This window comes from Somniosus microcephalus, chromosome 16 (genome assembly GCF_052327205.1).
Source record: "Somniosus microcephalus isolate GS21.2 chromosome 16, FLI_Smic_1.0, whole genome shotgun sequence".
Classification (NCBI taxonomy): domain Eukaryota; kingdom Metazoa; phylum Chordata; class Chondrichthyes; order Squaliformes; family Somniosidae; genus Somniosus; species Somniosus microcephalus.
The window spans coordinates 47,634,365-47,660,923 of NC_141002.1; the positions used below are offsets into that span (position 1 = coordinate 47,634,365).

At 47.7% G+C, this 26,559-nt stretch overlaps 1 long non-coding RNA gene across 1 annotated transcript; it reads right to left on the bottom strand.

The window, feature by feature from the left end:
• Positions 1-400: 400 nt before the first annotated feature.
• On the bottom strand, positions 401-15,443 carry LOC147106130 (uncharacterized). Its single transcript, XR_015081371.1, has 4 exons — positions 15,367-15,443; positions 13,540-13,604; positions 8,303-8,362; positions 401-1,801 (listed from the first exon to the last, which is right to left on the bottom strand). It is a non-coding gene; the product is annotated as an uncharacterized LOC147106130 (long non-coding RNA).
• Positions 15,444-26,559: the final 11,116 nt, after the last annotated feature.

Below are 26,559 nucleotides of genomic sequence, written 5' to 3' on the forward strand. Positions count from 1 at the left end.
ATGGCTGCTTTATAAACAACACAGCTGCCATTCAGTGCCAATATCACCCCCTCCAAAATAGACATTCACTTTCACAGGTAGATGAAAAGAAGTCGGGGGATAGAACACAAGAGTGAGAGAAAGACTGAGATAGAAACAGACATCTACATGCATTGAAGAACAAAAGATTGACACTGAAGAAAGCTTCAGAATTAGTTCAACAATGTCAGTGGAATTTCTCTACAGGAAGGGTGGAAAACTAAATGTGGGCAAGTCATTCTGGACTGGTTTCTGGTGGCAGACTGATTTTTACAGCCATTGGCAGTGCCAGCCTGTGGTAGAGTTTGGCTGCAGGTCTGTTTGTAGCAGGTGGTATAATTGTCACAGCTTCTTGTTAAATTAAAGAACTCACAGGCACTGTTCTTCGGACAAGGGGAATAACGTGCCGTCCTGCTGAAGACTCGATGTGTGTGTACCAGCAGCAGGGGGCTCAGTGCTTCAGGGACAGCTTTACCTTTCTGGCATTCCTCTGTTGGTTCTCCTCGTCCATCACAAAACAGAAATTGGGAAATTCCTAGTGGAAACCCATTGAGGCACTTTGAGAGTCGGAGTAAAAAAAAAGGCAGCACCACAATAATTACCACTCAGACTCTTCAAAGAACTCAGTGGCAACAGAGGAATAAAAACACAAAAGAAACAATTCTTACAATTAGAATTGTTCACCCTTTCAAGCTCCTTCACATGGCTTTAGATTATATATATGCAAAGCAATATTTAATAAATGCTGAATATTTCAGCTCCCTCTCTCCAAAATTTAAAAGTCCTAATTTCATTTACCCAATTTAAGCATTTGTGGGTATATTTTCCTCTATGGGCACACACTGGGTGTCTGACAGGTAGAGAGCATCTCAGGTGCGCTCTGGCTGGGCATTAGGCCTAAAATCAGGGAGGAAATGAAAGCTCAGCTGTGGGCCTGAGAAAATACAACCCTGCCCATCAACACTGGGGCCTTCTCCTGGGACTGAATGCCTCACGTGACTCAGCTCCTCCTGGGGGCAGGGATCAGGGGGATTGTGGGAGGATTACACAGGAGTACCTATCTGCCTACCAGCAGTCTTCATTCCACCCTTGAGACCCCTGTAGATCCTCTGGCTGAGCACCCAACTCCCACACTTCATTATCATCCTAACAGTAGACCTGCTCCTACTACAGGTGTAGACCCAACTACAGCCACTGGGGAAGCTCCCGGAAACCCTGGGGTAATCCACTGGGGGCAGAGACCTCATGACAGCCTGGTTGGCACCAGTTCCCCAGGTGCAGTGGAGGAGTAAAAAAAGGCAATTGCCACAGGGGCTCTTCAAAGAACTCTACTCTTTTTATGTGACACAAATCAGTCTTTGCTGCTAAATAGCAACATTCACCTAAAGGTACAAAGATCTGAGAAAATAGAGAGGGAACTGCTAAGTACTTTTCCCTTGAACAATGCTGGACTTGTATTATGTGAGAGGCAGAAAGTGCCAGTGTGCGGACAACTTTGATTCATCATAGTTTCCACTGTTAATGGAGCAGTAGGGTACAATGTCAGTAAAATACCCTTTGAACAGCACGTGTTCCAGGCACAGTGCAAACACTAAATACTGAAATATTCAACTTCAAGACATTGACCCCGAACTCATCCCTGAAATCAAATGAATGGGAAAAAAATCAGAAAACCTACACCCTCTGTACAATGGACTTCTGTTATGAAGTATCTTTTCAAACATCTCAGCTAGTTTATACTCACATGAGCATCATAGAGTGTGAGTGCCGCTTCATATTCACCCTGTGTGAGAGAACACTATCAATAAGAAGCAAACAGTATCTAGGAATAAGGATGTAAACACAGTGGGGGGTTCAGGGTAATGACTGCTGATATCAAGCACGCCAAGGTAAGGTGAAGTACTGCCCAGATCAGATAAAGTACAATCCAGCTACAGACTGAATCTCAGTGAACATGTCTAAAACTCAGCTTCAGAAAGCATTCCTTACTTCACCAGTGTGACATTCTTACTCCTTCTGCCCCTCTGTGAGCTGCACATACCAGATAGTTTTGTGCTTTTGTATCCACTCACTGGGAAATTGATCCAGTCTGGCCCGAATTCATTTCTCTTTGATAGATTTCATTGAATGCATTCAATTTTTCAAAACCCTGCTCTGCCAGTGGGAGCTGGCACACAGCTGGCGGAGATCGCAAGATCACAGGCACTTTGCCCGTATCATTCCATCCATTGTAATCAATGGACAGAAAGTCGTGAGCTCTCTCCCCATCGGCTGTGTGTGAGGCCCTGCCAGCGGCAAGGAGCCTCGCAACATTTGTCCTTGAGTGAGACCGACTTCATAAATCATCATAATTTAGAACCAACATATCTGGGACCAGCCAGCCGGATCCCCATAGCCCTTTCCGGTCCTCAATATTCGTCTGTTCCTATTACCTGGAGAAGCTTTTGTATCAGTAAGCAGCATATTGCCCATTTAATTCTGTCCAATTAGTGCCAAATTCGGGGCAATTGTTTTTGCTGCGATTCCATGCTGGTTATGAGCTGGTTTTGAGGCAGACCAAACTCATCGCATGGGCCTTACAGCCAACAGACCGATGAGATTATCATCCAATTTGAGTCAGATTTAAACCCAGGTATAGAAATAAACAGTCAAGGGCCCAATTCCCTCTTGGGTTATACTGCTAAACTGGAAAGGCAGAGAAGAAAAATTGGACAGGGAGTCATTCCACTAGGTCCCCACCCGCCACCACCCACTTCTGGGATTTCCTGCAAGAAACCCTAATATGGGCAGGCGTACTGTAATCTACCTATCTATCTATCTATATATAAAAGGATAGTGGTGTCTGTCCGTCTGTCTGTATGTCTGTCTGTCCGCTATACACTCAAAAGTTATAGGCCTAGAAATTGGGTATAGCCCCGCTTGGGGCGTTAGAAGTGGCGCTGTGCAAATTTTATAGCCAGACGCAACTTATCGCCACCTCGCGCGATATTGGGTTGCAGCGCCCCTAAAAGTGATTGAGGCGCGAGTTCAGGCGTTACACGGGGCTCCTAAGGCGCTAACTCGGCAGCGCTACTCAATATCGGCGCGGGCGGGCGCAGCGCAGGTGCTGTGAATAATCGATGACCACGAGGCTTTCAGGCGCCGGCCAGCTCTTAAAGGGGTGGATCAGTCAGCTCCAGCATCCACACTCTGCGCCTTGTAGGCCTGAAAATCGGAGCAGGCCCTTCTCTGGCGCAAAAAACTTGGAGCAGATGGAGAGGGTGAGGCAGAGAGCAGAGCGCTTCACCAATGAGGCTCTGGAGGTATTGGTGACTGCAGTGGAGCGCCGGCGAGATGTACTCTACCCAGACAATGGCAGGAGGCCTAATCATAAGGACTACCGACGAGCTTGGAGGGATGTTTGTCAGAGGGTCAACTCCAGCAGCATGGCGACCAGGAGCCCTGTGCAGTGCAAGAAGAAATTCAATGACCTCACTCGGGTCGTGAGGGTGAGTGGTGTTTATGCAACCTTCTGCATCCCTCCATTTGCACCTGACTTTATGGCTACAGGGTGCACTATGCCCCAATGGCCATCTGTCAGCAAGCACCCATGGCCCTTTCTGGGCACACACATGCACATTTGACGCAGGGCATTATGTAAGGGCTCTTCCACCATGGGGGGCATGAGATGATAACTCAGGGCATCATGTAACATCACTTCCCGTCCTTTCCCCTGCAGGCCAAGCTGGCGAAGATCCGCAAGGACCAGCTTCGCACCGGAGGAGGTCCTCCTCAACTGCAGACTCTGACGGATCTCGAGGAGAGAGTCCATCAGATTGTTGGAGGATGTCTGAGTGGTCCTGTCACCACTGCAGCTGCCGACCTCATTGTCCACAGCGATGGTAAGGTTCTCACCTTTTACAGCTGTCTCCTTCCACTTGTTTCCCCCGCCAGCATGCTTTCTCACTGTGGACCCATGTCATAGCATTGCCGCACTCTTGCATCCCTTGCTGCCAAGCTGTCCTTTTGCTAAAGCCACTCTTCAACCTCCCTGCTTTCAGATGCTGCATCACCAGCTCGGGAGCTGGCCCCTCATGCTGCCAGTGCCAGTGCCTCTGGAGGCGACGATCAGGAGGAAGCCGGACCATCCGTGCCAGCCTCAGGGGACTGGGGATAGTAGTTCCCTAGAGGGGAGGGGGGGGTGCTCTGATGAGGAGCCAGTTGCAGGAACCAGCGGCCTGCAGCAATGCGAGGGGGGTAGGGAAGCTCGGGGGCCGTCTCCCCGGAGGGCGAGGCAGGCCACGATGACTGCTGCACAGAGTGCAGAGGAGGTGCGTAGCCTTGCCGATATGAGCGCCCAGGCCCGGCTCAGGCACACTGAGCTTATGGCTGCAGTGGGGAGGATGCCTGAGTCGATTGACACACTGGCAAAGAGTGTGCTGGACTTTGGGGCAGCAATGGAAAGGACTGTCCAGGGCTTCGGGGCAGCAATGGAAAGGTCTGTCCAGGGCTTCGGGGCAGCAATGGAAAGGTCTGTCCAGGGCTTCGGGGCAGCAATGGAAAGGTCTGTCCAGGGCTTGTCCGAAGCAGTGGAAAGGACTGTTCCGGCCTTGTCCGAAGCAGTGGAAAGGACTGTCCAGGGCTTCTCCGAAGCACTGGCACCTGCCATGCAGGTCCTCACTGCTGCCACGCAGTCACTTGCTGGCCTCGTCCACATGCAAATTGAGGCCACGCGAACACTCACTGCTGCCACCCTAGCTGCATCAGGCAGGATCACCCCAGGCCCTTGCAGCACCACAGCAGGCCATGAATCTGTGGAGTAGTCGATTGCGGCGGGTGATCCAGTGAGGCCCCGTCAGAGTGCCAGTGTGTCGGCCGACCACGGTGCAGGTGTCCTCTCTTGGCATGTGAGCATTCCTGATGCCACCGCTGGAACGTCAGCAGTGCAGCTGCAACCACCTGCACGGCAGACTGCTTCCAGCCATGCCCAGTTGGAGCAGCCAGCTTCCATGCCCTCCAAGCCCAGAGGTCGTCCAGGCCGTCCCTCAGGGGCTTCAGCGCTTCCAGACACTCAGCAGGCATCCCCCAGCCTTGACGCAGCCACTGGGGTCCAATTACGGAGGAGCTGCAGGGAGGGAAGGGGCTGACCTCGTAAGAGAAGTCGGTCTCCATCAAGGGGTCAACAGTAGAGGGAGGTGCTAAGACGTCTCTTTTTTCAAATTCAGGGCCGTCCACACCTGCTGTGTTTGTTTGTTATGTTTTGGTTAGTCTCGCTGGTTTGCCAGACAGTTATCTGTTAGTTTGTTAGTTATGCTTTCTGTTGCCATTACGTTGTCATGCTGGAAGGAAGCACTTTTTTGAAAATAAAGAAAATGTTTTATTTACAATGGAGCTGTGGACTATTTACAATAATGGTAGCCTTCATAGGCTTACTGCGAACCGAAGGGCGCTGTTCCAAATACACCCAGCATTCTGTCAGAGGGGCCTAGAACCGAGTCCTTATGAGCCTCTGACGAACGGCCCTTCCAATTTCTGGAGCCCTCCCATCTTCCTCTTCCTCCTGCTCCTCCTCGTCCGCATGCTCCTCCTCCTCCTCGTCCGCCTGCTCTGCTGGACCTTGAGGGTCGGCTGGCATTGGCTGGGTGCGTCAAATGGCCAGGCTGTGGAGCATGCAGCAGACAACGACGATGCGTGCCACATGCTCCGGCGAGTACTGTAGGGCGCCCCCCGAATGGTCGAGACAACGGAAACGCTGCTTCAGCACACCAATTGTGTGCTCCACAATGTTCCTGGTCGCCTGATGGCTGTTGTTGTAATGCTCTTCTGCTGGGGTGCTGGGCAAACGGAGCGGGGTCATGAGCCATGGGCAGAGAGGATAGCCCTTGTCGCCAAGAAGCCAGCCTCATGGGTGAGCCGGGGCCTCAAAAAGGTCAGCCACTGAGGTCTGCTGCAGGATGAACGCGTCGTGGCTGCTGCCCGGGAATTGTGCGTTGACTGTGATCACAGACCAGCTGCACATTGAGGGAGTGGAACCCCTTGCGGTTGCGGAACTCCTCAGGATTCTGTAATGGCGCCCGCAAAGCCACGTGTGTGCAATCAATGGCCCCCTGCACCATGGGGAAGTCCGCAATAGCCGCGAAGCCCTGCGCGCGCTCCCCCTGCTTCTCCAGGGTCACAGGGAAGGTGATTAATTTGCACCTCCTTCTATAGAGGGCAGCTGTCACTTGCCGGATGCAGCAATGCACCGCAAATTGTGAAATATTTGCTATGTCCCCAGTTGCTGCCTGAAACGAGCCGCTGGCGAAAAAGTTGAGGGCAACAGTGACTTTGACGGCCACCGACAGAGAGGTCCTGCACCGTAGCCGCGGCTGCAGATCCTCAGCAAGCAGGTGGCACAGCTCAGTCACAACATCCTTACCGAATCTGAGCCTTCGCAGACACTGCTCCTCCGACATGGTAAGGTATGAGACCTGCTGCCTGAAAATCCTGGCAGCGTATGGTCGGATTTGGCGACGCCCATTGCCCCTCCTCCTTCTTGCCAATCCCGGCCCTCTCTCCCTCCATCTCTGTGCCCTTGCCGGTTGTTCAGCCAGGAGGACGTTCCCCTGCAAAGCAGCTCCCATTATTATGTCAGACGAGTAAGACGCAGTAATCTCTCACGATCAAACTGTTCTGGACAGGGCTGAAGGTCCCAAGGCTCCGCTGGCTCAATGAGAAGAACGCTCTCCAACTGAAGGTCTGCAACTCTCTCCAGCAGCGAGCAGGATGGCCAGCCTAAATGGCTGCTGCTTTTATACTAGTGCTGTCCCCTTTAAAGAGCGCCCCCCGAGTCCAAGAAGGACCTGGTAACGTTCCATCTAACTGTCACTAATAGCGCCAGGCGGAATGGAGGGGGGCGCCACTGAATTTCCGGTCCGGGGCGCCAAAAAGGCGTTGCACACTGAAATGATGTCATGATCTGCCTGCGCCCGCAAGCGGGCGCAAAGAGTTAGCGCCGGCACAAAAAGGCTACTCAATATGGCAGGAAGCGCTGGGTTCACTGCGCCCGCCCGAAAATTGGGTAACGCCCCAAATCTCAGGCTCTTTAGGTGCTAATCGCTGGCGCTACCAACCAAATTTCTCCTCCATATAGCGTACCTACACATATGTTATATCAAAAGAAAGCTGATAATCAGGGGAGTGTCATAGGCGTATTTACTTTTTGGTCAGACAAAAATTGTTCGGACAGTTTCCAAAAAACGTTCAAAAATCCGCTCATTAGCGGTTGACCAAGCCTATCACTCATTAGCGTTGAGTGACGTGATGGTTGACCAATCCTACAGTTCAGTGACCTGATGGTTGACCAATCGGTGCGTCACAGGCAGGACCTAATCCTGCAGCCTCCCGAAACGCCGCCGCCATTTTTTCCCCTGCTTTTCCTCAACAGCGAGCGGGTCAGCTGCGTCAGCCCACCGGAGCAGGAGGTGAGTTGGGGTCACTCGGGCCAGGCCTCACAACCGCTCGGCCCGAGACACAGAGCGGGGGAGCGGCAGCGGCCAGCCGTCAACCGCGGGGCCCTCTAAACTACCCTGGCAATGCTGGGCCCCCCCAGCTAGTTATAAATAAATGACAAGAATACGTAATGTCATGTATTTACCATCATTTGCCCCATAGCAACACTGGGTGCGAGGAACACTTGTTCCTGGAGCACAATGCTGCTATAGCATGGCATGAGCAGAGTCGTAACTTTTTTAAATCGCCAAGGAAATGTAATCCATTGCAATTTTTAAAATGTTTTTTTATAAAAGATTGAGGCTCCTCTTCAGCTGCCCTGGAAGCAACCAACCCAGAAATGTTGCAGTAGGCACCCAAGGGTGCCACAGCATTCCCCCAGTCCCCAAAGAGGCAGCCCCCCTCCCCAATGCAGGTGGGAATCCCACTGGGAGTCTGACTAAGATATTTAAATGACTGTCTCCGGGAAATCGACTGGGTTCAAGGACAGCCCCACGAACCTTATGCTGACTTTCCACCCAGGAAGAAAACTGCCTTTCAGCGGAACTCACTGCACCACTCAAACTCCTCTTGTAAAATAAATTGTCAAGCTATTTTCATATTGTCAGATCAGTTCAGCTCCTGTCAGTGACAGCATAACATGTTCACTGGTATAGATTCCAGCATGGCGGGAGTACAGGGTCCTTCGATCCAGTGGGACAGCTTGCAATGACTTTATACTGGAAGGTCAAGCTGTGTATATAAAACTGTAACATGATGATTAACAGATGCAAGCAAGGATGTGAAGGTGCAAGGGTCCAAATCACTTACAAACCTTTTCAATGTGGTAGAGTGCCCAGTGCCAGTAATTATGACAGGCGAGCATGTCAGAATCCTGTGAATAGATTGAAAAGACAATAATTTATTTTCTGCCCTTTTGCACCATTCCCTGACTGACCGCAGACTGGCCATCTATTCCCATCCCTCTGGCAGAGTTAATCTTGAGCTAGTAGTTGTTCAAAATTGGTACTGTTTCACGTCATCTCAGATTTTCTGTATCTCATCTAACCCTAATAGTTATTGTACTGATAACAGAATCAAGATTTCACAACAGTAAAGTTTATCACTCAACTAAATGCTAAGAGACAGTTATTCACCTATTTAGCACCTTTAAAAAAAAACTACAAATGGGGGAACAAAATCCCTGTTATGAATCTTATGATCCATGAAGACTCATGAAATATCACTGGACGGCCAGCTGGTGGCGCCGTCCAAGGAGTATAAATACTCGGGCGTGGGCCCAGCTTGCCCAGGACATTGTGTAAACAGGAACTAGTAAACGATAACTAGACCTCCATGTTTTGAAACAAGTTGATTAAAGCCTTGCTTTATACTCGAACCAAGTGCGTAGTGAGTTTTATTACATCAATTTAATCAACTTGATATCGACTCCATGCTCTGAATGATTTCGGGAACAGCCAGCTATGACTTCAACTGCAGAAGGGAACTCTGGCGTAGAAATCAATCCATCATGGACAAACTACTCAGACCCGCCCATCTTGACCTGGACCCAAATTCACCTACAACTTCTAAGGTATGGAAACACTGGTATCGTACCTTCAGCAACTTCCTCGGTGTGTGGTGAGAATGTTCCTGATAAATTAGAGATACTTGCCAATTATGTATCTCCTCATGTGTTTGACTATATCGAAGACTGTGTAGACTATGACTCCACTATCCTAATATTACAGCGACTATATAAGGCCCCAAATGAAATTTTTGCTCGGCATCTATTGGCCACAACTCGACAACAACTCGGGGAATCACTTGACAAATTCCTTCAAAAGCTTCGCAGGCTCAGCAAGGATTGTAACCTTAAAGCAGTCACAGCTGAGCAGTACCAGAAGGAGCTAATTCGCGATTCCTTTATTAATGGAATTACGTCTCCCTTCATATGCCAGCGTCTGTTGGCGAATAAAACCCTCGAGTTACAGGCTGCCTATGACCAGGCGTGTTCCCTGGACTTAGCAAAGAAGAATGCAGATACCTATCTTTTACCTCGTGCACGGGCTGCTGCTATCACTATTAATGACTCCTTCGATAGGTCTCAGGCGGAAGCCCTCACTGATGATGACTCTAACCTAGCGGATGACAACCCTACCCTAGAAGCCTTCACTGATGATGATCCTACCCTAGCGGCATCTTGGCAATCTGGAAGGAAGTGTTTCTTCTGTGGAGGTGCGTTCCATTATAGGAAATTTTGTCCTGCTCGTAATGCAACCTGCAATCATTGCAGCAAGAAAGGTCACTTTTCTAAGGTATGCCAGTCAAGAGCCTCTGTTAGTAAGAAAGGCCCCTTTTCTAAGGTATACCGGTCGGGAGCTCCTGTTAGTAGTGGTTCTTGGGGGAGGAGCAGTTTCATAGATAGCAGCTGCAAAACTAAGGTTACAGCTGTCAAGGGTAAAATTGCCCCTCCTCCCATCACAACTGTTTTCCCCTGAAGTCTGTCCCATGCAGCCATGAAGGTTTTGGTAAATGGACACATTCTGAGTGCACTAATCGACTCATGCAGCTCTGACAGCTTCATTAGTGAGCGGGCTGTCAGTAAGTTAAAACTGCATATTTACCCCTTGGACAGGGAAATTGCAATGGCTCTGACGACACTGACCACCAATTCTTCCGGCTTTTGTCTTGTCGACCTTATTCTCAATGGACGCACTTATTTCTCCACCCGGCTCGGGGTGCTCAAAATCCTATGCAGTGATGTGCTCCTGGGACAGGATTTCCAGAAACAACACAAAAGACTCACTTTCGAGTTTGGAGGGTCAAAGCCGGAGCTTACTATTTCCAAAGTACCGTTTTGTGCTCTTTCGGCAGCTTTGCTCGATGAGCCCTCCTTGTTTGCCAATCTTTCCGCCCAATGCAAGCCCATAACCACTTAATCACGACGTTTCAGCCAAGATGATCGATCCTTTATTGAGGTGAAAATCTCTCGCATTCTAGCTGACGGTATCATTGAGCCATGTTCATCTCCCTGGCGGGCTCAAGTCGTCGTTGTTAAAAATCCTCTGAAGCAACACAAGAAACGTCTTTGCATCGATTACTCGCAAACTATTAACCAGTATACCGACCTGGATGCCTACCCACTACCACGCATCGATGACATGGTCAATAACCTTACCAACTACAAGGTATTTTCAACTTTTGATTTGAAGAGCGCACACCATCAAGTTCCATTAAAGGACTCTGACAAAAAGTATATGGCCTTTGAGGCCAATGGTCGGCTTTACCAGTTTTGTCGCCTTCCATTTGGGGTCACCAATGGGGTGGCCGTCTTTCAATGAGCAATGGATAGCCTAGTCAAACAGGAGAACTTAACGGACACTTTTCCATATCTAGATAATATCACCATTGCTGGTCATGACCAGAAGGAGCATGATGCCAACCTCCAGAAATTTTTTGACGTTCTCCGTCATCGCAACTTAACCTTAAATGAGTCCAAATCTGTGAAATCAGTACCATCAGTCAACATCCTTGGCTACTGGGTGGGCAACGGTGTCATCAAACCAGACCCGGAGCGGCTTCGTCCGCTTCAGGAGTTCCCTCGTTCTACGAATCTCGGCTCTCTTTGTCGGGCACTCGGCATGTTCGCCTATTATGCGAAATGGATACCCCACTTCTCCGACAAGATCCAGCCCCTGCTTCACGCAAAGTCATTTCCGTTGGAGGCAACGGCTATTTCAGCTTTCAACCTCCTCAAGCGACAACTGGAAAAAGCCACTCTTCGCTCCATTGATGAAAATCTCCCTTTCGTGGTCGAGTGCGATGCATCGGAGGTGGCGATCTCGGCTACCTTTAATCAAGGTGGTCGACCCGTTGCATTTCTGTCCAGAACTTTGCAGGGTAGCGAGCTCTATTATCCTCCTTTCGAGAAGGAGGCTATGGCCATCATCGAAGCTGTACGTCAATAGAGTCATTTTCTCGCTCATCGCCATTTCACACTTATAACCAATCAGCGCTCCGTGGCCTTAATGCGTTTCCGGTTATCCAGCATAAAGATCAAGAATAATAAAATGCAACTCTGGAGGATGGAATTGGCCGCCTTTGGATATACCATACATTATCGACCCGGCAAAGAGAATGTGGCCCCGGATACCCTCACGCGGGCATTCAGCTCTTCTATGTCAACTTCAACTCTTGCGGATCTTCACACTGACTTATGCCATTCTGGCGTTACCCGTATGTTGCACATTGTGCGATCTAAAAATCTCCCATTTTCTACGGAAGATGTGAAAAGAACATGCTCCTCCTGTAGAATTTGTGCAGAATTAAAACCGCAATTCTTCCGTCCATCGGGTGGCTCGCTCATACACACTATGCAGCCTATGCAGCGATTCAGCATTGACTTTAAAGGGCCATTGCCTTCCTCAACGCGAAACACCTACTCACTATGGTGGACGAATATTCACGCTTTCCCTTTGCTTTCCCCTGTCCCAATATGCTTACTTCCACAGTGATCAAATGCCTCGATCAAGTCTTTTCCCTTTGCGGTACGGCCAATTTCATCCACTCTGATCGGGGTCCTTCCTTCATGTCAAGCGAACTCAAAAGTTATCTTTCCCAACGGGGAATCACCACACGTAAAACGACACCGTATCATTCCATTGGTAACAGACAGGTTGAGAGATACAATGCTATCATTTGGAACGCTGTTTGTCTTGCACTGAGGTCACGCAACCTACCAGACCAGCAGTGGGAAACTGTGCTCCCTGACGTGTTGCATTCCATCAGGTCTCTTCTGTCCACGTCCACCAACATCACGCCTCACGAGCAATTCTTCAGGTTCCAGCGTCGCTCCACACATGGGACACCCATATCGTCATGGTCGGCAGTTCCCAGCCCCGTGCTGCTCTGAAGATTCATCCGATCTGCCAAAAACGATCCCCTCGTTGACGAGGTGGAGTTAATGGATGTTAATCCCACTTACGCGCATGTGCGGTGCAGGGAGTCCACCGTTTCGCTCAGAGACCTGGCTCCCTGTCCAACCAGTCCCACGGACCCAAATAATAGAGGGTCCCACAGTAATGATGCTGACACTCTGCGCACCTTTGAAGATGACACCCTACCTGGGACATCAAGAGATCTGCCGGCTAGTCCACCGGATCAACTCAGGGAGCCGAGCGCTCCCCATGGGATGGCCACCCGAAGCCAGGATGCCAGTCAATCCCCGGCTATCAAACAAAATGAAGCCAGCTCTACGCCTGTGGGGACCCGCACCCGGAGTCACGATCTCCCCGTCTCCCTCAGGTCGATCAAGGCGACACAGGCCCTGTCGACCTACCAGTAAGGATCAAGCGACCCAGGGACCCAGACACGGTCCGGGGAGACGTGCCTTGCAGCCACAAGCGAAGAGCTAAAAGACTGCGGCTATTCGTGGTCCGGCTAATCCGTTAAAAGGAAGTCAGTCATCGGACTTCCAAATCTTTAGGGAGGAAGAATGTTATGAATCTTATGATCCATGAAGAAAGACTCATGAAATAACACTGGACGGCCAGCTGGTGGCGCCGTCCAAGGAGTATAAATACTCGGGCATGGGCCCAGCTTGTCCAGGACATTGTGTAAACAGGAACTAGTGAAAGATAACTGGACCTCCATGTTTTGAAACAAGTTGATTAAAGCCTTGCTTTATACTCAAACCAAGTGCGTAGTGAGTTTTATTACGTCAATCCCTTCCCCTATTTTTCCCGCCAAGACACCAGCAATTAAGGCTGCAAAGGAAGGTGGGAAATCTGCTTTCCAGTCTGTCTCCATCTAGTATCGAAGTATATAACAGAAACCCAGTGATGACAGTTTTCCGTCCAATGTTCCCTTTGCTCCCCGACCTGTGGGAAGACTGAATGGAGACAAGCAACCTCCCTACAGCAGAGCAGAAATCAGTGGAGTTCAACCTGTACCCTCCAATTCCCATGGCGCTGTGTGTTGCTGTACCAGTCCGCTGCCCTAATTACATTTATGGCCTTTAACGTGGTTGGTCAGGAACCACTTATCTTCACTTGTTTTTCTTAGGTTTACCTTCCAGTTGTTTTCCGTCTGCTTCATGAACTTTACTCCAGCGTCCGCATCAGCACGCATCTCATCTACATGTGCAAGGGAATGAACAGAAACGGCATCACTTGGGTTCAGAGCCAAGCCCTGGGGGGGCGAGGGGTGGGGGGTGGGGGTGGTGGTAGAGGAAGAGGAAAAGAGAACAAAAGTTTACACTGTGATTGTTAAAAAAACGTTATGTCCCTGAATTCATGTGGGGCACAATCCCAGCCGTTACACTGGAGGGCACTGGAGATCCAGATGTATGTGGGGTCAGTTTGAGTGCAATTCATTGCATGGGGCTGGCGGGCACCTGTAGCACTACACGCACACCTTAGGTGCCCACCTGCCCCAGGCTTCTGCAAAATCTGGAGTCTGCCTGCTAGCTGCGGAGGGGAATGAGAAGCCTGGTGTCCCCTCCCCCCACCCCAGAGCCACGACGTAGGTCTCCCTTTGACCCCTTGCGTAAAGGAGTAAAGGGACCAACACAAACATTTTATTTTAATTCTACTACTCTCCAGTAGTCCATGTCACTCCCCTGGTCTGGAAAAGAAAGAAGGTAAAATGGAGGCGAAAGAAAGCAACCATTTACCAACCAAACAGCAAAGGAACATGGTATTATATGCAGCCAGGCAGAGGTCCCTGGGTCCAAACCCACTGTAAGCAACACGACAGTAGGTATGAAAAGTCTTCCATTTGTGCACTTCTGTAAGTGTAATACACTTGCTTCCTGTGATTATCGCACCTATTTCTGTCATGATTTTATTGTCTAGAGGAACCCATATTATTTAAACAGCATTATTTGCCATTTAAATTAAACAGCTTTCAGTACAGTGTGGGAAAGCTCATTAGATTTTTTACATCTTCTAAAAAGGATTCCCCTTCACTCCTCTGCAACCTTCATTTCTCATCCATTCCTCCCTCTCTCCCTGCCGCTCGCTGTCCCAACCTGCTCACTCCTACTATCTCTGACCGCCCAACCACCGATGCCTTTCCTCTTCCCCACTCTTCTAATGTAATTAAAGTTGAGCAACCTGTGGCATAGTTTGAGCATTTCTCAGAAAGTGACATATCTGGAGATACCAATGAAAGTCTGAATTTACAAAGTACAACTGAGTATATGACCAGACAGTACCTTGGTAATGGTCCAATAGTCCAGATTATATGGGTGTTGCCTTTTGGTTGTTCTCAGTCCCACCTTTTCACAATATCCCTTAATGCCCTTTCTCTGCTAAAACACATCTATTGTCTTTCCAAGCCATTTATATTACAATACTGTAGTGCTGAATCTCCAACTATTCTCTCTTGGAGCATGCTTTTCACTGCAAGCAGAGTTTCTGCGAACTAATCCTGGTGTCCCGTAGATCTTTAACCCTATGTCTGTGTGAATAATTTTTCTTTATCAAGCTACTTCATCATTTTGAAAACTTCTCTTGGGTCACCTTGAAGTGACACCAAATACCAACCTTTCATCATAACACAGACTTTCTAAGACCCAGTATCGTCTGACCCATGTGAATGCTTCAATGGCAAAACACCCTTCTGATGGTACAGTGACCAATACTGCAGAGTTTTATACAGATGGGGTTTTTTGAGGGGGGGGGGGCGGCGGGGGTTATCAGGTTGGATTGATCAATTTTAGTGTTTACTGAACAGGATGTTTGGATTTTGTGCTAGAGTAATCCTGTTGCATGGAGCAGAATCAACCAGTTATACAACAGATAGTTACCATCACCGATGTGATGAATATAACGTCACACATCAAAATAACACCTGCTGTCTTACTTATAGCGATATGTTTTAATTATCACTTACCTCTTTGGCTGTTTTCTCTGCCAGGTCATAAAAGTTCGTCTCCACCAGCCCGAATGAGTACATGCCTTTCAAGTAACTAGACAGGAGGAGAACACAAGGTTATCAATACAAATCAGTGACTTTTAATTCTGGTGTATGGTCTCTTTAATAAACATTTATTATGTTGCACATGGCTGCTCTTCAGCTGGCTCCCAGTAATAACTCTCCCTCAAACATTTCCTTCTCCAGGTGTGCTGAATGGAAGCCATTGATGGAAATAAAAATCAGCAGAGATGTAAATTGGGCTGCCGACTCGCTATCACCCATTTTACACTATTGCACAAGGTTGAGATCTACCCCAATATGTTTGAAGCCCTCATATACAACAACAATCAATGTATGTAACGCCTTTAACGTAGTAACAATCAATGTATGTAACGCCTTTAATGTAGTAAAACATTCCAAGGCACTTCTCAAGAGCGTTATAGAACAAGATTTGACACAAATCAGTGTCAGAGCAGTGGGAGGCATTCAAGGAGGAGATCCGGAGGATTCAGACCAAATACGTGCCCTTAAAGAAAAAAGTTGGTACTAACAAATCTAGAGCCCTCTGGATGTCTAGAGACATACAGGGTAGGATAAAGAAGAAACGGGAGGCGTACAACAGATACAGAGGGCTAAATACTCCAGAATCTTTAGAAGAGTACAGAAAGTGCAAGGGTGCAACTAAAAAGGATATTAGAAAAGCAAAGAGAGAGCATGAAAATTTCTTGGCAAGTAAAAACAAGGAAAACCCAAAGATGTTTTATAAATATATTAAGTGTAAGAGGATAACTAAAGAAAGGGTAGGGCCTATTAGAGATCATGAAGGTAATCTGTGTGTGGAGGCGGGAGACATCGGTAGGGTTCTTAATGAATACTTTGCATCTGTTTTCACAAAGGAGAGGGGCGAAGCAGACATTGCTGTCGGGGGGAGGAGTGTGAAATATTAGATGAAATAAACAGTGAGAGAGGAAGCATTAAGGGGTTTAGCAGCTTTTAAAGTGGATAAATCCCCAGGCCCGGATGAAATGTATCCCAGGCTGTTAAGCGAAGCAAAAGAGGAAATTGCAGAGGCCCTGACCATCGTTTTTCAATCCTCTCTAGCTTCAGGTGTGGTGCCAGAGGACTGCTAATGTTTAAAAAGGGAGAAAAGGATAGACCAATTAATTACAGGCCAGTCAGCCTAACCTCGGTGGTGGTGGGAAAATTATTGGAAAGAATTCTGAAGGACAGGATAAATCTCCATTTAGAAAGACACAGATTGATCAAGGATAGTCAGCACGGATTTGTTAAGGGAAGATCGTGTCTGACAAACTTGATTGAATTTTTTGAGGAGGTAACAAGGAGGGTAGATGAGGTTAGTGTGTTTGATGTAGTGTATATGAACTTTAGCAAGACTTTTGATAAGGTTCCACATGGCAGACTGGTCATGAAGTTAAAAGCCCATGGGATCCACAGCAAAGTGTCAAGTTGGATTCAAAACTGGCTCGGAGACAGGAAGCAGAGGGTAATGGTTGATGGGTGTTTTTGTGACTGGAAGGCTGTTTCCAGTGGGGTTCTGCAGGGCTCAGTACTAGGTCCCTTGCTTTTTGTGGTATACATCAACGATCTAGACTTGAATATAGGGGGTATGATTAAGAAGTTTGCAGATGCTACTAAAATCGGCTGTGTGCTTGATACTGAAGAAGGAAGCTGTAAACTGCAGGAAGATAGCAATAAATTGGTCAGGTGGGCAGAACAATGGCAAATGGAATTCAATCCGGAGAAGTGTGAGGTAATGCATTTCGGGAGGGCTAACAAGAAAAGGGAGTACACATTAAATAGTAGTTCATTGAGTAGTGTAGAGGAACAAAGGGACCTGGGAGTGCATGTCCACAGATCCCTGAAGGTAGCAGGCCAGGTAGAGAAGGTGGTTAAGAAGGCATACGGAATGCTTGTCTTTATTAGCCGTGGCATTGAATAAAAGAGCAGGGGGGGTTATGCTTCAACTGTATAAAACACTAGTTAGGCCTCAGCTAGAGTACTGCATACAGTTCTGGTCACCACATTACAGGAAAGATGTGATTGCACCAGAGAGGGTACAGAGGAGATTTATAAGGATGTTGCCGGGAGTAGAGAATCTTAGCTATGAGGAAAGACTGGATAGGCTGGGTCTGTTTCCCTTGGAACAGAGGAGGCTGAGGGGAGACCTTATTGAGGTGTATAAAATTATGAGGGGCATAGATAAAGTGGATAGAAAGGACCTATTTCCCTTAGCAGAGGGGTCAACAACCAGGGGGCACAGATTTAAAGCAATTGGTGGATGGTTTAGAGGGGATTTGAGGGGAAATTTCTTCACCCAGAGGGTTGTGGGGGGTCTGGAACTCACTGCTTGAAAGGGTGGTAGAGGCAGGAACCCTAACAACATTTAAAAAGTACTTGGATGTGCACTTGGATGCTCTAACCTGCAGGGCTACAGACCAAGAGCTGATAAGTGGGATTAGGCTGGATAGCTCTTTGTTGGCCGGCGCGGACACGATGGGCCGAATTGGCCTCCTTCCATGCTGTAACTTTCTATGATTCTACCAAGCCACATAAGGAGACATTAAGACAGGTGACAAAAGTGCGGTCAAAGAGGTAGATTTTCCAGAGCATCTTAAAAAAGGAGGGAGAGGGAGAGAGGCGGAGAGGTTTAGGGAGGGAATTCCGGAGCTTAGGGCCTGGGCAGCTGAAGGCACAGCCGCCACTGGTGGAGCAATGACAATTGGGGATGCACAAGAGACCAGAATTGGAGGTGCACAGAGATCTCGGAGGGTTGTAGGGCTGGAGGAGGCTACAGAGATAGGAAGGGACAAGACCATGGAGGGATTTAAAAACAAGGATGAGAATTTTAAATTTGAGGCATTGCTGGATCAGGAACCAATGTATGTCAGCGAGTACAGTGGTGATGGGTGAACTGGACGTGGTGCGAGTTAGGATATGGTCAAATTAGTTTAAAGCTGTCTGGGCAGAGGAAGTCCAGTTGTCAGGTGATGAATGGCAAACATATTAAAATACTAAGTAGCCTAAAATACTTACAAAGGGACAAAGACAGTCATAAACTCTTAGAACCCATAATTGGAGATAAAGGCCCGGAGTTAGCGGTCGGAATGACGGCGAACTGTCAGAGCACGCCGTCATACCACCTTTGAAACTGACCACAGCTTCGGGATTTGGACATCCCAAAGTTGTGGTCTGTCACTGACAGCTCCGAAACAGGCTGTGCTGAGCCCCCCCGCCCCCCCCGCCAACCCACAGAGCCTGCAATCAGTGAAATCTTGTAAATCATTGAAAGTGACGGAAACTTCGGCTCTTCCACAGTAAGTGCGCTGTAAATTCCCCACTAAAAGTTAGACCCAAAGGGATTAGGCGTACCTGGGGTTTTAACAGCGTATTGACTGCTAAACAAATGTAAGGGTCTGGAAAATTCATTTTAATTGTTGTGCAGTGTGAAATTTGTCCAGTTGAATAAAAATTAAAACGTTTAAGAAACTTAAAAAATTTTTTTTTTTTAATGTTTGTTCACCTTTATTTCAGGTTTGCCTTTTCCCATGTGAGAACCCCAGTCTCTCTTTTGCTCTCTCTAACTATTTTAAAAAGTTAGAATTTTAAGGGCTTACTCACTTCCTTGTTCGCTGTCTGTGAGAATTCAGCCTTTTGATTGGCTGCTTAGACAGCTCGTTGACGTCACAGCAGTTCACACAAGGGAATCCCCATTAAGTTCCATTGAATTGAATTCAAGATCAGAAAACCCTAAGGTCTCAACACAGGGATTGTGAGATCCTTGTGTGGAGCGTACTTTGGGGCCAGCAGCAAACGCCTTTGCTTCACTGCTGACCGCAAATTCTGGGCCAAAATGTGAGCATTTAGAAATGCAAGGGTTAATCAAAGACAGGCAGGTTCGTTAAACGCGTGTCATGCTTAACAAAATTAATAGTTGTTTTGGAGAAGTGACCAATTGTATCGAAAAAAAGTCAGTAATGAGGTGTCATCAATTTAAAATTGTCACTAGGAGAGCAGATAGGAGAAATGTCTTTACACAGACGAGTGTCGGAGCATGAAATGCACAGCCCATTGCATCTTTTAAGGGCGATTTGGATTAAATATTTGAAGCAAAGGAAGATTAAGGGCAATGGGGAGAGACCGGTGTAGTGGGATTAATTTTGGGTTCCTCTAGCACAAAGACAGCACAGACACAATAGATCAAGTAGCCTCCTTCTGTGCTGTAAACTTCTACGATACAATATGTAGCCAAGTGGGAAAATGCAGTGAATATTTAAGTCCACTAGATGGCGCGGTTCATGTTCCCCTTTAGAATTTGAAAAAAGGAGAAAAGGGTTATGGGTAAGGCCATGTGATGCCAAAGGAACCTCCCCTTTCTTCACAGCCTCCATTTTCTAGATCCAGCGTGGGGGGTGTGATCTGAGGAGAGTTGGGGTGAATATGACTTTTGAAATGAACTTAGTCTGCGTAAAGTACAACTAAAACAGCATTTAGTGCAGCCAGACATAGTTTTAAAGTGATATTGTTTCCCAAATCACTCGATATCACGGGGATGCTTGTAGATTGTCCCACCATGTGCTGGTGTTAACCTTTGTTAAAATTGTTGTTGAGTCCTTGGGGCTACGTTTCGAACGAGTTTAATACTTTCTGTTTGCTTGTAAGAGGTGACAAGTGATAACGGGACATACGAATGTATGGTATGATATGTTTTGTTTTGTATAATGATTGTTAGTTAATTAACTGCCTTCACCTGTGGTTTGCCTCATGTTCTGTTTTGCAGCAAGCCACTGCCGTATTTTGTCGACTGTGTTTTATGTATTTACAATTTCATCCTAAACCTAGACCCAAGTTATTAATACAGAATAAAAAAACCCCAAAAACGAAAGTTCGTGTCCTGTGCTGCTCCATTTCACCAGGCTACACATTTTGGTACCAGGAGTGGGGTCTGTTAGCTTGGAGTTTCTCAGGTTTGGGAAAGTTACATAAAATACGGCAGTGGGGGAAGAGCAGTGTGGTGCCAAGTGGACCTGGAGACAGACGGAGAGTGCTGCCTGGGGTTGCTAAGGAGGACCAGACCAGACAGACGGGATCCAGAGGGCGCCAGGACCAATCTGGGAGAGGACCCATCAAGGCACCGAGGAGGGACACCATTGGAGAAGAATCGTCACAGCGGCCATCCCATTCAGTGACTGTCAGGGACTTGTGAACTGAGTCAAAATGTTAGACCCTCCTGAGGAGGCGGGTGGAGCTCACAATTCGGATGGTGAGGACAATACCTCGAGTGTGGGTGAGGGCAACCAGATAGATCAACTCAAGGCACAGATTTCAGAGTTGAAAAAAAACCATGACCAAGCAATGGCAATTATTGCCACTCTAGGTAATGGGGCAACCAAGTCATATGTGTATGTACCCAGAGAGCGTCAGATCCAACCATTCAGTGGTGAGGTATCTAAAGATAGTCGTTCAGTTGATGAGTTCATTGAAGAGGTTGAAAGTGTACTACGAGCTAGAGATCAGACTCCTGCAGAGCAGGTAGATTTCATTCGATCTTTGTTGAGGGGGGCAGCCCTACAGGAAATTAGGTTACGGTTGGGTGGAGAGTCTAAGCAGCCCAGTGACCTGTTCAGTTACCTAAGGGGGGCTTTCACCGAAAAACGCAGTGAGTCCCAGCTGTTAGAAACTTTCTATGGACGCAAGCAAGAAGAGGGTGAAGGTTTCCAAGAATACTCACATGCACTCTCTCAGATTATTAGAACTTTGGTAAAGCAATCACCTGATGCTGTGCCGGACACAAAACGGGTTGTCAGAAACAGATTTGTTGATGGTGTTAGAGATCCCTCACTCCGGAGAGAGTTGCGCAAGTTTGTACGAGACAACCCCCAGTCTACCCTGTTCGATGTACGTGAGGAAGCTGTCTTATGGTCCTTAGAAGACCAGCCCTGTAGCACTAAAGTTGCAAAGAGCAAGAATGTAGTGTGTGACAGTACGGGGAGGGATCTTCAGTGTTCTGCCATTGGGGTACCAGGCAGCCAGGCTGTCACTTTACAGGATGTTCTTAAAGTGGTGGCGGAACAGGGTAAAGCTATCGGGGAACTAACAGAGGCAGTACGGGGTCTTGCTCTACAGAAGGAAAACACGGGTAATGACAAGGTTGGGAAACCTAGAGCCAAGCCAAAGTTCACTGATGAAGGTCAGCCTATTTGCTTTAAGTGCAACGGGGCGGGACACATTCCCAAACAGTGTCCTCAGAAGCACGAGGTAGCAAACACATCCACCAATGCTGGCTGGGGTGCAGGAAAACTAACTCCCTCGATTGCCATGAGCCGGGCAATGCGAGGAAAACCTGCAGGCTCTCAGAACAGTACTGGTATTCGTGACAGATTTCTTGACCGTGCAGTAGGTAAATGTCCAGTAGTAGATCTCAAGATTGGGGGGGTTACTGCTAACTGTTTACTGGATACCGGGAGCCAAGTCAGCACTATTACTGAAGTTTTTTTCAGAGAGCACTTACTTGGGAGGGATGAGGATATGCTGCCTACAACCGGGTGGCTTAAGATCACTGCCGCCAACGGGTTGGACATTCCCTACTTGGGCTACCTTGAGTTAGACGTTGAAACTATGGGCATAACCTTACCCGAATGTGGTTTCCTGGTAGTCAAAGAGCATCAGCAGTCACAGCCTGCAGCACCAGGTCTTATTGGTATGAACATCATCAGCCGATGCAGACAACTAGTTCATGCTGAGTTTGACACTACTCTAGGGGGAAAGTTGGATTCAGATTGGAGGGAAGCATTTCAGCAAGTACAACAGTGTAACATCACTCCAAAGTCATCTTCTGTCCGTGTAGCTGGTAGGGGTGCTGTACATGTGCCTGCGTCTTCCATAGCTACAGTCTATGTAAAGGGACTTAAAACTCAGTCAGGTGGCAGCACTAAAATGCTGTTGGAGCCAGGTAACACACCATTGCCAGGTGGCCTGGTAGTTGTCCCCACTCTAGTTGAATCAAAGGGACATTTATTTCCAGTGCAGGTGGTAAATTTCTCTGAGGAGGATGTGTGGTTAAGCCCCAGGACCAGGCTTGGTATTCCGACTCAGGCAGAGTGTGTAGACAAGGACTCCTGTGAGGTGCGATTTCAACGCATCTCCGCTGACACAGAGGAAGTAACTGTTGGCAGAAAAGAAGGACAGATGACAGACCAAGACATTCAGTTGCTTTTGGACAAACTACACATAGGTGGCACACAGGGCCAACAAGCAGAGTTAGGTGCACTTTTAGCCAGGTATTCGGAAGTATTTGCTTTTAAGGATGAGGACCTAGGCTACACTGATAAAGTTGAGCATGAGATTAACTTGGTAGATGACGCACCAGTTACAGAGCCATACCGTTGTATCCCACCTACACTGTACAAAGAGGTGAGGGACCACATCACTAAGCTTTTAAGAAAGCGTGTCATCCAGGAGAGCAATAGTTCATACGCTTCACCCATAGTGGTAGTTCGTAAGACTGATGGAGACATACGACTATGTGTTGACTTTAGGAAACTAAACTCAAAAACCAGACGTGACGCATTTCCTTTGCCCCGCATTGACGAGAGTTTTGATGCCCTTCATGGTGCAAAGTTCTTCTCGACCATTGATCTTGCAAGTGGGTACCACCAGGTTGCTGTTCGTGAAAGTGACAGGCCTAAGACTGCTTTTACAACTCCTTTTGGCCTTTTTGAGTACCTCAGAATGCCTTTTGGTGTCTGTAATGGACCTGCGACTTTTCAACGACTTATGCAAGCGACTATGAGCGACTTAGTGTTCCACATCCTATTAATGTATTTAGATGACATCCTTGTGTTCTCTCAGACCTTCCCGGACCATTTAGAGAGGCTTGAGACAGCTCTAAGACGACTGAAAGAGACAGGGTTGAAAGTAAAGCTTGAAAAGTGTCACTTCCTGCAGCAGGAAGTCAGGTTCCTTGGGCATCAAATTTCAGGGGAGGGTATAGGGACAGATCCAGAGAAAATTGCCGCCGTAAAGAAGTGGCCGGTCCCCAGTACAGTCAAAGATCTGAGGTCATTTCTTGGTTTCTGTAGTTATTACAGGAGGTTCATTGAGGATTTTTTTAAACGAGCTGGCCCTCTCCATGACGTAGTCAATGCATGCCTTAGGGAAGACAGCCCAGCAAAAGCAAAACGGTTGTTTGAAGGTTCATGGACAGCTGCGTGCCAAGCTGCTTTCGAACAGCTGAAAGAAAAGCTGATCAGTGCTCCAGTGTTAGGTTACGCAGATTTAACTCAGCCTTTTATTGTAGAGACGGATGCCAGTAACCTAGGATTAGGTGCCATCCTCCACCAGCAGCAGGGAGATAGGAAGAGAGTGATAGCATATGCCAGTAGGAGGCTCCGTAATGCTGAAAGAAATGACAGAAACTACAGCAGTATGAAACTAGAGCTCCTCGCCCTCAAATGGGCTGTTTCAGAGAAATTTCGAGGTTACCTTCTAGGTTCCAAGTTCACTGTCATAACAGATAACAACCCCCTGTGTCACCTTTCTACAGCTAAGTTAGGTGCTGTTGAGCAAAGATGGGTGGCTCAGTTAGCTGTTTTTGACTTTGACGTCAAGTACCGCCCAGGCCGCTGTAATGCAGCAGCAGATGCCCTCTCTGGGCAGCCGTTAGCAGGGGAGCCCGAGTCAGACAGTGGGGATGCAGACTATGATGGTTGTGTGGCCATATGTAATGTCACTCACAAGGGAACAGCTCTAGGACCAGACTTAGGGACAGCAGGAGTCAAGTGCTGTAAAGTCAGACAGATCCGTGTTTCGGACGCAGAAGAAAGTACTGAGCGTAGTGAGTTGCAGGGTAACACACCAACACTTCCCGGTTACTCTAAAGAGGAACTACGTAAGTTTCAAGACACAGACCCCACCCTCAGCGTGTTTAGGAAGTTTTGGGGTGAGCAGCGAAGGCCAACTTACAAGGAGAGGTCGCAGTTATCCAAGCTAGTATTATCCACGTTAAAGCAGTGGCCCCGTATTTGTGAGCAAGATGGTTTGTTGTACCGTGTAATCGAGGATGTCCATGTTGGTGAGTGTCACCAGCTACTACTGCCCTCTTGTTTGAAAGAAGTCGTGCTTGAAGGTGTGCATGATCGTATGGGCCATCAGGGAATAGAGCGCACACAGAACCTTTTGAGACAGAGATGTTTTTGGGTTGGGATGTATGGGGATGTGGAACAGTGGGTCAAGAAATGCGAGAGGTGTGTTTTGACAAAAATGCCCCACCCCAAGATACATGCCCCTATGAAATCATTTCTAGCCTCCCGGCCCCTTGAAGTAGTTGCTGTAGATTTCACCATGCTGGAACCGGCCTCCGATGGTCGTGAGAATGTGTTAGTGGTGACCGATGTTTTCACTAAATTCACACAAGCCTTCCCTACTCGGGACCAAAAGGCTGATACCACGGCAAAAGTCCTTCTCAAAGAGTGGTTCATGAAGTATGGGGTCCCAGAAAGATTGCATTCAGACAGAGGTCGAAATTTTGAGAGTGAAATCATTGCCGAGCTGTGTAAGCTTTATGGTGTAAAGAAAACCCGCACTACCCCACACCACCCAGAAGGAAATGCTCAATGTGAGAGATTCAACAGATCTTTACATGATCTTTTGCGTACACTGCCTCCAGAAAAGAAGCGCCGCTGGCCTGAGCACTTATCTGAGTTGGTGTATGCCTACAATGTAACACCCCATGCTACGACTGGCTACTCACCGTACTATCTGCTTTTCGGGGTTCATCCACACCTTCCTGTAGATGCTTTATTAGGTCAGGAGCAAGTGTTAGACAAGAAACATGAGTGGTTGGTTGTCCACCAAGAGCGTTTGAAGGAGGCACATGCAAGGGCAAGAGAGTACACTGAAAAGAAATCAGCTCAAAGAATTGAACTTAACAAAGACAAAGTGTACTGTCCAACCATTGAGGTGGGTCAGTTGGTATACTTACGACACAGGCCTTTGGGTAGGAACAAAATTCAGGATGCGTGGGGTCCTACTGTGTACAGAGTGGTGGAGGTACAGGGTACTACACATGCAGTTGAGCCTGTAGAGGGCGGTCCTTTAAAAAGGGTCCATAGAGTTAATCTTAGGCCATGTGTTACCCCTGTCCCTGAGCCTAGGCGGACGAGAACCAAGTCCCCTGTCACCGTACCCCCTGTCACTCTTTTGACAGAATCGTTGCCAGAGCCCTCTGATACTGAGTTTGTTGTGGTAGAGGAAGTCACCTATCCAGAGTTAACTCAGGAGGAAAAAGTAAACAATGATCCTGTTGGTAACGCCCAAGATGTACAGGAATCAGAGGCTGTTTCTGAGCCAGAGCATTCAGATCCTTCTGAGTGTGGGACTGAGGTTGAGGTACCCATTCCGGCTCCTCGCAGAACTAAAAGAGCCAATGCTGGGGTAAACTCTAACCCATACCATTTGCCTCAGTCAGCCTGTAATGCAGTCTCACTCAGTCCTGAGGTGTTCTCTCATGTTTTATCGAGTCTGGGTACTGCATTTTTTCGAGAAGCTGTAAAAGAAGTGAAAAACGGGTGCTAAGTCACCGAGGACGTTGACTTTAAAGCAGGGGAGAATGTAGCCAAGTGGGAAAATGCAGTGAATATTTAAGTCCACTAGATGGCGCGGTTCATTTCCCCTTTAGAATTTGAAAAAAGGAGAAAAGGGTTATGGGTAAGGCCATGTGATGCCAAAGGAACCTCCCCTTTCTTCACAGCCTCCATTTTCTAGATCCAGCGTGGGGGGTGTGCTCTGAGGAGAGTTGGGGTGAATATGACTTTTGAAATGAACTTAGTCTGCGTAAAGTACAACTAAAACAGCATTTAGTGCAGCCAGACATAGTTTTAAAGTGATATTGTTTCCCAAATCACTCGATATCACGGGGATGCTTGTAGATTGTCCCACCATGTGCTGGTGTTAACCTTTGTTAAAATTGTTGTTGAGTCCTTGGGGCTATGTTTCGAACGAGTTTAATACTTTCTGTTTGCTTGTAAGAGGTGACAAGTGATAACGGGACATACGAATGTATGGTATGATATGTTTTGTTTTGTATAATGATTGTTAGTTAATTAACTGCCTTCACCTGTGGTTTGCCTCATGTTCTGTTTTGCAGCAAGC